The following is a 9758-nucleotide window of genomic DNA, read 5'->3' on the forward strand; positions in this document are numbered from 1 at the left end:
AAAAACAAGTTCAATAATTTGTCTATTCAATCTTGAAAGAGAGAAGCAATGTTTCTTATTCACCTACTTAGATATTTGTGAAATAATAGGAAGTATCTTGGCTTTGCTGGAATCTGCCTTCTTGTTCACTCCTTACTGAAACATACTTCAGAATTTCCAAGGAAGAAAAAGAAAATTATCATCTCTTGGGCACCGATATGTATCAGATGCTTGCCAGGCACACATATTTTATATAGTCCCTGGGTCTCAGTCTGAGTACATTTCTCAAGATGACACAGTCAAGTCCAGAAAAGGAAGATTCAAACCCAGTTCTGTCCATTTCCAAAATTGCGGTTAGTTTCACTGCAACAATGTAACAGTTAGATGCTTGCCAGGCACATATATTTTATATAGTCCCTGGGTCTATATAAAATATAGATGATTCAAATTTCAAAAATCCATTATGACATGAAAATAGGTATTATATATTCATGCATCCCTCCTCCAAGGTCTTCTGAGCACAAAGCCTAGGGCTGAATGACTGGTGGGATATTCAGGCATCATGCCAGGGAGGGGAGTTATACACCATTCCATACATAGATCCCACCCGGGAATACAAGCTCCTGTTTGAGCCAGGACATGATTATTTAAGCTTGTTCATTTCACTCAAAACACCTTCCCAATAATGAAATGGATTCTTTGGGGTTTTTTAAAAATTTATTTTTAATATATTTTATTAAAATATAGTTGGCATGCAATATGATATTAGTTTCATGTGTACAACATAGTGATTTTAAATTTGTATGCCTTATGAAGTGATCACCACGATAAGTCTAGTAACCATCTGTCATGGTACCAAGTTGTTATGATATCATTGATTATATTCCCTGTGCTGTACTTTACATCTTTGTGAGTATTTTATAACTGGAAATGTGTACTTCACTCATCCCTTAACCTCCCTGTAAGTATCAGTTCACTCTGTTTGGGGTTTTTTTTTAAGATTCCACATATAAATAAAATCATATGACATTTGTCTTTGCCTGTTTTACTTCCTTCACTCAGCATAATATCCTTTAGGTTCATCCATGTTGCAAAAGGTAACATTTCATTTTTTATTGCTGAATAATATTCCACCATGTGTGTCTATGTGTGTGCACATACGAAACACCTTCTTTAGCCATTCATCTACTGATGGACACTTAGGTTTCTTTCATGTCTTGGCTTTGGTAAATAATGCTGCAGTTAACATAGGACCACATATATCCTCAAAATAGTGCTTTCTCCTTTTGGATAAATGTCCAGAAGGGGAATCGCTGGGTCATAAGGTATTCTTATTTTTAATTTTTGAGGAACCTCCATAATGTTTTCCATAGTAATGCACCATTTTACAATCCTACCAACAATGCATGAGGGTTCCCATTTGGAAATAGGTCTTTTTGAACATTGTGAATTCCTCTCAACTCAGGGGAGTGTTTTTCCAAAGCTTACTCTTAAGAACAATTCCAACTTGTGTGTCCCCTTGTCTACCTGGATACAGCTTTATTCTATCCATTTTGTACTTGACTATGCATGTTGTTGACATGATTCCTGTATCTACATACAATGCCTTGGGGTGGCAAGGGCTCCATGACATGTATGATTATTGCTTTATGGCCCTAATGATATCTAGTGAATGTTTTGATGTACCTACACTTATACATCTACTTGGTGTTTTGTATTGAATGCTTTCTTTTTAGCTTTCTCTCAGCCATTTTTTCCTTTTTTTAATTCTGATGTCATGTAACACATACAAATTAGATTTCAATTTTAATTTTTAATCTAGACTCAGTCTTGATATTTTCTCTGATGTTGTCCTGTTACCTGGAGCAGTAAATTAATTTGCTTTCTTCCCCTGTAAAATTTGTAGTCATAATTTTTCTCTTCTTTTCCCTTCAGTTTAATACAGCATAATCTCTGGTTTATATTCCATTGGTGGACAAGTGTATATCTGAGAAAAAAAATAAATGTGAGTGACTTAAATTACCCCTTAAAGACCATTGTTGGTTAAATTAAAATTTACTTTCTATATTTATATAATTGTACTTTGGGTTCATATATAATATAAACAAAATTATATATTTTATTATGTTTATAAAAATGTAGGGGTTGTAGGTTAGCCAGATTGAGTTTAGTTGGGTGATAATTTTACTTCTTTTTCATAGTGTTTACTGAGAAAAGGCATACTTAAAGTTGCTCTCCCAAAATGACACAGGAAGAAACATCTGTCTTCTGGCAGTCTCAGGCATCTTGCGTAATACCTACATGCAGTAAATCATTCAATAAATGTCTATTCTTGAAGGATATGATTCTTGTTAGAATTAAAAACATTTGTGTGGTCCAGGTTAGAGGATAGAGAAAAATAGCTGGTTTTGATAAATACATGGAGTAGTCCAAATAAAAACTTGAACATGAGTGAAAAAATATATTAATTTTCTGACTTTGAGAAATTGTCAGTAGGTGAAACACAGAATTTATCCTTGTATTATTATTTATTAGTTATTGCATTTTTCCATATGAACAACTGTAAACCTACTTTTGCCCCACCCTCCTTATTGAATTGTTTTGTCCTTCAAGGTTTAAGTCAAAATTTATCTCAGAATCCTACTCCTGGTCTCTCTGGGTATTGACAGTATGGGCATTGGTCAATGACATCTCAACTAGACATCATTATTCTGTATTTCTCTTAAACCTTTGTCTTTATGTGTCACAGATTTCAGATATTCTGGCCTCTCCCCTGTGTAACTGTGTTATAAAACAAAGCCCCTTCCTTGATCACTTTAACACACCACAGGGATAGAAAGTTGTGACTCTGTACACTAAGAAAATGTGAAGGTTTCTTCTAAGTGTTGCATGCATTCTGAACGTTTCTTGGTGAATGTTAGCCACTCCTCCTGCCATTCTCACCCATGTGAGGATCCTGCCATCTAACTCTTCCTTCTCATCCCCGACAACTGCACTTCAGGGTCCATCTCCAGATTCATTCCCAGAGGCCAGCCTTGCTCCAGTTCTGGGCGCCTTCCCCATTTCCTTTTGTCTACCTCCATAAATAAAACATTTTTATGCAGAGCAATTTATCTCTTTTTCTATAACTTACAATTCTAGCAATGTTCTGTAGTGATCTGTATCATTACAGAACTAATATGTATCTATTGGTATGTTATTTTGAGAAACAAAATAAAACAGGAAGTAATCTCTTCTAAGGTAAATCTGATGCCATCTTTGAACTAATGGGTTTTCCCCCTCTGATTAACTATATGTTATCCAAGCTTACACAGGCATGTAAATAAAATATGTACACATATATATTTCACTTTCATCCTATTTTTATCCCATCCTCTACCATTTCATCTCCATGTAGTTAATGCCTGCTATAAATTTAAATATTCAGATTTCCCTAAGCTTCACTTAAGTTACCAACTAGGTAATGCTAACACTTGCTACTACCATAAGCCTGTTTTCTCCTTGCACTTGATAACTGAACATTCTGCTGCCACTTCTCCTCACCAGTCTGTCCTTCCTTAATCCTCTCAGCTTGGCATCTTCTATTGCCACCACTCTGCTGAAAGGATTTGCCAGTTCTCTTCTCCCAGGGAAACTCTTTTTTCTTTTTCCTCTCTATTAAAACCATTTTCTTTTTGCAGCTCTTCCCCACTGTATCTTCTCTTGCTTTAGGCACCAGTGGGTACCCCCTACTTGATTTCAATGATCATATTTCACCATCCCATGTTTTCTCCCACTTCCCCTTATCTCATTCTTTAATGTTCTATGTTCTTCTGCTTCTATTTTTACTTTTAAAGAATGCATCCGTTCATTTTGGTCCAACTCCTACCTCTGAACAGACATTTCCCAAATCTGCAATTCCAATCATGACTGATCACCATCTTCTCCACCTTGTATTTTAACTCCCTATAGTTGGGACTTGAAGAATCAAGCACTGAACTCATGCTTTTCTCACACAAATCTATATTTTGTACTTTATTGTCACTATTCTCATCTAATAAATCTACTCCCAACACTCTTATTCTATCGAACTGATCAAGTCCACAGACTGTTCCTTAAACTATCAAACAAGTTAACTCTTTTCCTCTGTTTTGACAACCACCATGCTAGCTCATGCCTAGTAACTATTAACTATCATCTTTATATCTTCCTCATTTATAGCATAATTTCATTATTTTAAAAAATTATTTTATTGTTCAATTATGGTTGTCTGCATTTCCCACCACCACCCCCCAATTTTCTTATTACTCATCATTCTAAAATTGTTACTTAAATTTTTGTGTTCACATTGCCAGTAGCTCATTCCACTATAATCAGCACACATTTACTTACATGGGATGAAATTTTAATTGCATTATTTTAGACAATATGGGATTATATTTTCATTGCCATTTTTCCATTTTGCTCTACTCTAAGCACTTTTAAAGTTCTTTGTTAATTGTCCTTCCCCCTGAGCAGGAAAATCATTCTCAACAGTTTTTACCTGTTTCTTCTGCTCACTACCTCTAACCATAGTAATTTCCCTGTAATGGTCCTTCCTTCCTATCCCTCACTCAGGCTGACCACTTCACTAAAGGTTTTATCAACACTTACTTCCTCCAAATAGCCTATTCTGCACACTTGCACTCCAAGGTGACCACTTGTAATCTTTCACATTTTTCTGCACACGGCAAATGATCACACCATGTCAGATATGATCTTAATGAAGACCAATTCCTCTACATTATAAACTCCTGGGGCAAGTACTGTATCTTCTCCAAACCCTTTAAGCCTTATTATATCAAGTACAATAATGTGTATTCAACAGGTGCTAAGTAACAGGTCACCTAGAGGACTAGGCAACAATGTATTCCAGATGGAGAATCATTAAGAAAGTAATACAGTCTTTCCAGCTGTAACTGTAACTTGCTGCTCTTCCTTAGACATAGCCCACCCTTTGTGTTGTAAAGCTCAATTATTAATGTGAAATAAATGAATAGAGCCAGGACAGAGTAAATACTACAAATTTCTGTTTATTTTGACCCACCCAAGCTGATCAATGGAGAGGTAACACTGTGCATCAACCATCACATTTTAAATTTCTCCCTGCTCCAGCTCTTATTATCTCCCTACTGCCACAGCTGCACAATGCTATAGTCAGTGGTAAAATGAGACATTGCTACTTAGAGGGCAGGGTAAGTTGCCTTATCTACTTTTAACACACTTTTACATGGCACCCGGTTCATAAGCCTTAGCTAGTCAGCCATCATATGAAAAGCAAACAAATACTCAGAGAAATATGATGTGGTTTTAAAAGAAAATTAATATAGAGAGTGTATTACAGTATATATAGAGATATGGAGTATATCTACAATATATAGAGTAGCAAAGTCAACATGTTAGAGACTGCAGAGTTTTTGAGCTGTCAGAGTCTTGTCCACTTAAACACAACCAGAGACATTGAAATAAAGAACAAACTGACAGTAACAAGAGGGAAGAAGGGGGAGAGATAATGGAGGGAAAAAGGGAAGGATCATCAGAGAATATGTATAAAGGACACATGGACAAAGTCAAGGGGGCTAGGATTGTAGGTAGAAGGTAGGGATGAGCAGGGTCGGGGGGAGAGTGCTGGGGGAAAAATGGAGACAACTGTACCTGAACAACAATTTAAAAATTCAAAATATATAAAATAAAATTAAAAAATTAAAAAATATTATAGTGAATTAAAAGAAGCCATCAGCATCCATGTACCCTACAGAATAATGGTTCTGTCCTTTTTTTTTTCTTCTTGGGAGCAAATGGTGAAATTTAAAGTCTAGGAAATTATTAGTGCAAAACAAGCATACTGGTGTTATCTCACTGACAGTCTAGAAGAGTAAGTTTTTAAGTAAAAAAGAAAAATTCAACAGAGTCTTTTGTGACTTACTTCACTTATATGATTAACTACCTCCATAATAAGTACATTTAATGTATGAGTTTTTGGTTTCAGATTCCATTTTTATTTCTTCAGCAATCCAGATCTTCCACAACCAAGCTATTTTTCAGCTTTTAAATAATAAAGCAAAGATAATTAAATCACAGTTAGATCCAAGATATGTTGGACAGCAAGGCCATTTAATAAAAATATTTGACATTGACTCTCTGTCCTCCTGTTGGTCAGAGAGTCACATCTTCCTGCTCAGCTGCCGACCACAAGCCTGAGACACAATGGTGAAAGTCAGAGTGAACAGATTTGGCCGAATTGGGTGCCTGGTCACCGGGGCAACTTTTAACTCTGGCAAAGGGGATATTGTCATCATTAACGACCCCTTCACTGACCTCAACTACATGGTCTGCATGTTCCAGTATGATTCTACTCATGGCAAATTCAAAGGTACCATCGAGGCAAAGAAGAGGAAGCTTATTATCAATGGAAAATCCATCTCCAAATTCCAGGAGGGAAATCCCACCATCAAATGGGGTGATGCTGGTGCTGAATATGCTGTGGAGCCCACTGGTATCTCCACTACCTTGAAGAAGTCTGGGGCTCATTGAAGGGTGGAGCCAAAAGGTCATCATCTCTGCACCTTCTGCAGGTGCCCCCATGTTTGTTATGGGTGTGAACCATGACTAGTATGACAAATCCCTCAAGATTATCATCAATGCCTCCTGCACTACCAACTGCTTGACCCCAGCCAAAGGCATTCATGATAACTTTGCCATCATGGAGAGACCCATGACCACAGTGCATGCCATTACTGCCACCCAGAAGACCATGGATGGCACCTCTGGGAAGCTGGGGAGTGCTGGCCAAGAGGCTTCCCAGAACATCATCCTTGCTCCGACTGGTGCTGCCAAGGCCATGGGCAAGGTCATCCCTGAGCTGAATGGGAAGCTCACTGGCATGGCCTTCCATGTCCCCATTCCCAAATTGTCAGCTGTGGATCTGATTTGCCATCTGGAGAAAGCTGACAAACACAATGACATCAAGAAGGTAGTGAAGCAAGTATCAGAGGGCCCCTCAAGGGCATCCTGGGCTGTACTGAGGACTAGATTGTCTCCTGCAACTTTAACAGTGACACCCAGTCCTCCACCTTCAATACTGCAGCTGACATTGCCCTCAATGACCACTTTATCAAGTTCATTTCTTGGTATGACAAAGGAGTAAGAGCTTCCCAGACCACCAGCCTCAGCGAGAGGGACAGAGGCCCTCAGTTGCTGGGGAGTCCTTGCCCCAAATCAGTCCCCCAGCACTCTGAGAATCTCCTGACCTCCACCGTTTCCATCCCAGACTCCCTGAAGAAGGGGAGGAACTTAGGGATCCCTGCCTTGTTGAGCACAATCAACTTCAGTTGGTAAACTTCACTGTACCCAGAAAAAAAATGATATTTATTATTTCTTGGAATACATACCCTATAGTTTGGAGAGTCTGAGTCATATAAGAACTCCACAGGTTCCTCTCTTGATCATTATCAGCAAAAATGCATCAGGTGTTTTTCCCCAACAGCATCAGAGGAGATCACGGGCTCTGCACTCTGTCATTGTTATAGCCCTTCCAATATAGCCAGAGGAATCAGGGTAGTGCCCTCCAAGCTTTGGTTTCTTATTTTCTTGGAGAACACAGGATTACTGACTATAACTTTCAGGCTGTAAAACATGGCAACTCTAAATAATAACTGGGCTACACTGTTTATTTATTGCTGCTTTGAAACAGAAAAACAACTGAAGTCCATTAGTGCACTGGGTGAAAAGGACTTTCACTATGAGAAGCTGGTATTGTAAATACTCGTGTTTTGGCAGGGTAATTGTCTGATTAGGGACCCTAGTTTCTTTAGTTCCCATATTGCAGACATCAATACATATTTATAGCTTGTGAATTTCTTTTATTTTTGCTATATTATGGATTAGAGAATATAATTTAAGAGGCTAAGGTAAAGGGCATATTTTAGAAGTGTCTGCATTAAACACTAGTTAGAATGTACTAATTTTCATTTTAGTCTTTAATCATTAGCATTGTTGGTTAAAGAGTTCTCTGCACTCCATGCACAGGACAGGATTGAACTTTCTGGTCATCTTATGCTTGGGTGTTCCTACATATCTTTTCTTACCAATGGCACTTACTGGCGAAGATGAGACCTTCCAGAACTCTTCCTCTTTCTGCTTAGACAACCAATATGATCAAGATGGTAGCTGACTCATCAGTTTCAATCCCAGAGTGAAAACAATGTGAACAGCTGTGTTAGTCATGTAGCATGAGCAAGAAACAAAGTTTGCTATTTTAAATGATGAAGATTTTAGTACTTTTTTGATCCACTTAGGTTGCTAATGCCCTTGGCTATTGTAAATTTTGCTGCTATGAACATTGGGGGAGACCATTGTACTTGAACAACAATAAAAAAGAAAAGATTTTAGTACTTTTTGGTTTTGCAGCATAATCTAGCCCAGCCTGATTACCACACTACTTTTACTCATTTTACATTCTCAGCATAGTTCCACCTGCTATACTTTTAATTCATCTCCCTAAACACACTTTGATCGTAGTACTTACCACCTAAATTATATTTACATTGTCTCTGTCCTTTATTAGTCCATAATTTTCTTGAGGACAGAGACATCTCATTCATCTTTGTCTTTTCAGCCCTTAGTGCATAGTCTTTATATATTAGACACTCAGCACTGTTGATTTGAACTAAATTCAATTTACCCTGTGTTGACATTTCAGCTCTGTGCTTAAATGGTGAATGACTTAATGACAGTTAACCTTAAGTAATATTTTTTTGAACATGTGCCTCTCTTAAAGCTAAAAAAAGGCAAAATTATAACACTGATTTGGTGGAGTAGCATATACATTGAATTTAGCAGGTTTGGCTATAACTTCTGTTTCTAGCTGTGTGACACTTGATAATTCATTGTGAAGAATATCTTGTTGTCCACTTATTCTATGCCAGACAATGTTCTAGGCCCTGAAAACGTTAATAGTATGTGTTCATGACCTTGTTCAATTAACAAGGTCATTGCAAGTCACATAATAAGTTAGATTTTCATTCTCTGATACTAACTATGCAATATTTTAATTAATAAATTTGTTGGAACGTTTGAGAGAAATAATACATGTAAGAGTTTTATAAATTTCAATTATTTTTATAAACATAAACATAAGATTTTTTTATTTTGAAGTTTTTGAATAATATGTTTTTCCTAATAATTAACCATATGTATATGTCTAATAATTCACTGTTCTGGATATTAGATAATCATTTCATGTAACTAACTGGGGTTCAAAAAGAAATAACTTTTAAATTATTTAGTAAATATTATGAAATTTTAGACCAGTGTTTTAGTTTGAAAGAGAATGTATGTGTTAGAATAACAACAGCAGTAAATATATCTTTTATTTGTCAAAATGCAGTTCTAATTTCTAATTTTAAAAAAGACAACTGTTTCCTAGAAAACAGCAGTGATTTACTGTACATTTAGTACAAAATAATAATTGAAGTGGATTATAAGTAGGAAGGGAGAGGATGGGAATTGGTCCTACCAGGTGATACAAATCATTATCACCCTTGGTCATAAAATGATTGATCTAAATGCATATGATTCATTCAAAGAAGAAATATTTTATGATTTTTGAATATATAGAAACTATATGTATTGAAAGGCAAAGTTATCCTTAATGTGCTAGAGTCAACTAATATGTATCAACAGCTACCAAAAACACTATCTCAAGTTTTCTGGGCAGCAGATTTGATGGTACACTTCCTAAACAGTGGTTTATTTTATAT

General features: G+C 36.6%; 1 pseudogene; it reads left to right on the forward strand.

The window, feature by feature from the left end:
* Positions 1-6204: 6204 nt before the first annotated feature.
* LOC123833181 lies at positions 6205-7029 on the forward strand (annotated as a pseudogene).
* Positions 7030-9758: the final 2729 nt, after the last annotated feature.

This window comes from Phyllostomus hastatus, unplaced genomic scaffold (assembly GCF_019186645.2).
Source record: "Phyllostomus hastatus isolate PE091 unplaced genomic scaffold, TTU_PhHast_1.1 phas_scaffold_21, whole genome shotgun sequence".
Lineage (NCBI taxonomy): Eukaryota > Metazoa > Chordata > Mammalia > Chiroptera > Phyllostomidae > Phyllostomus > Phyllostomus hastatus.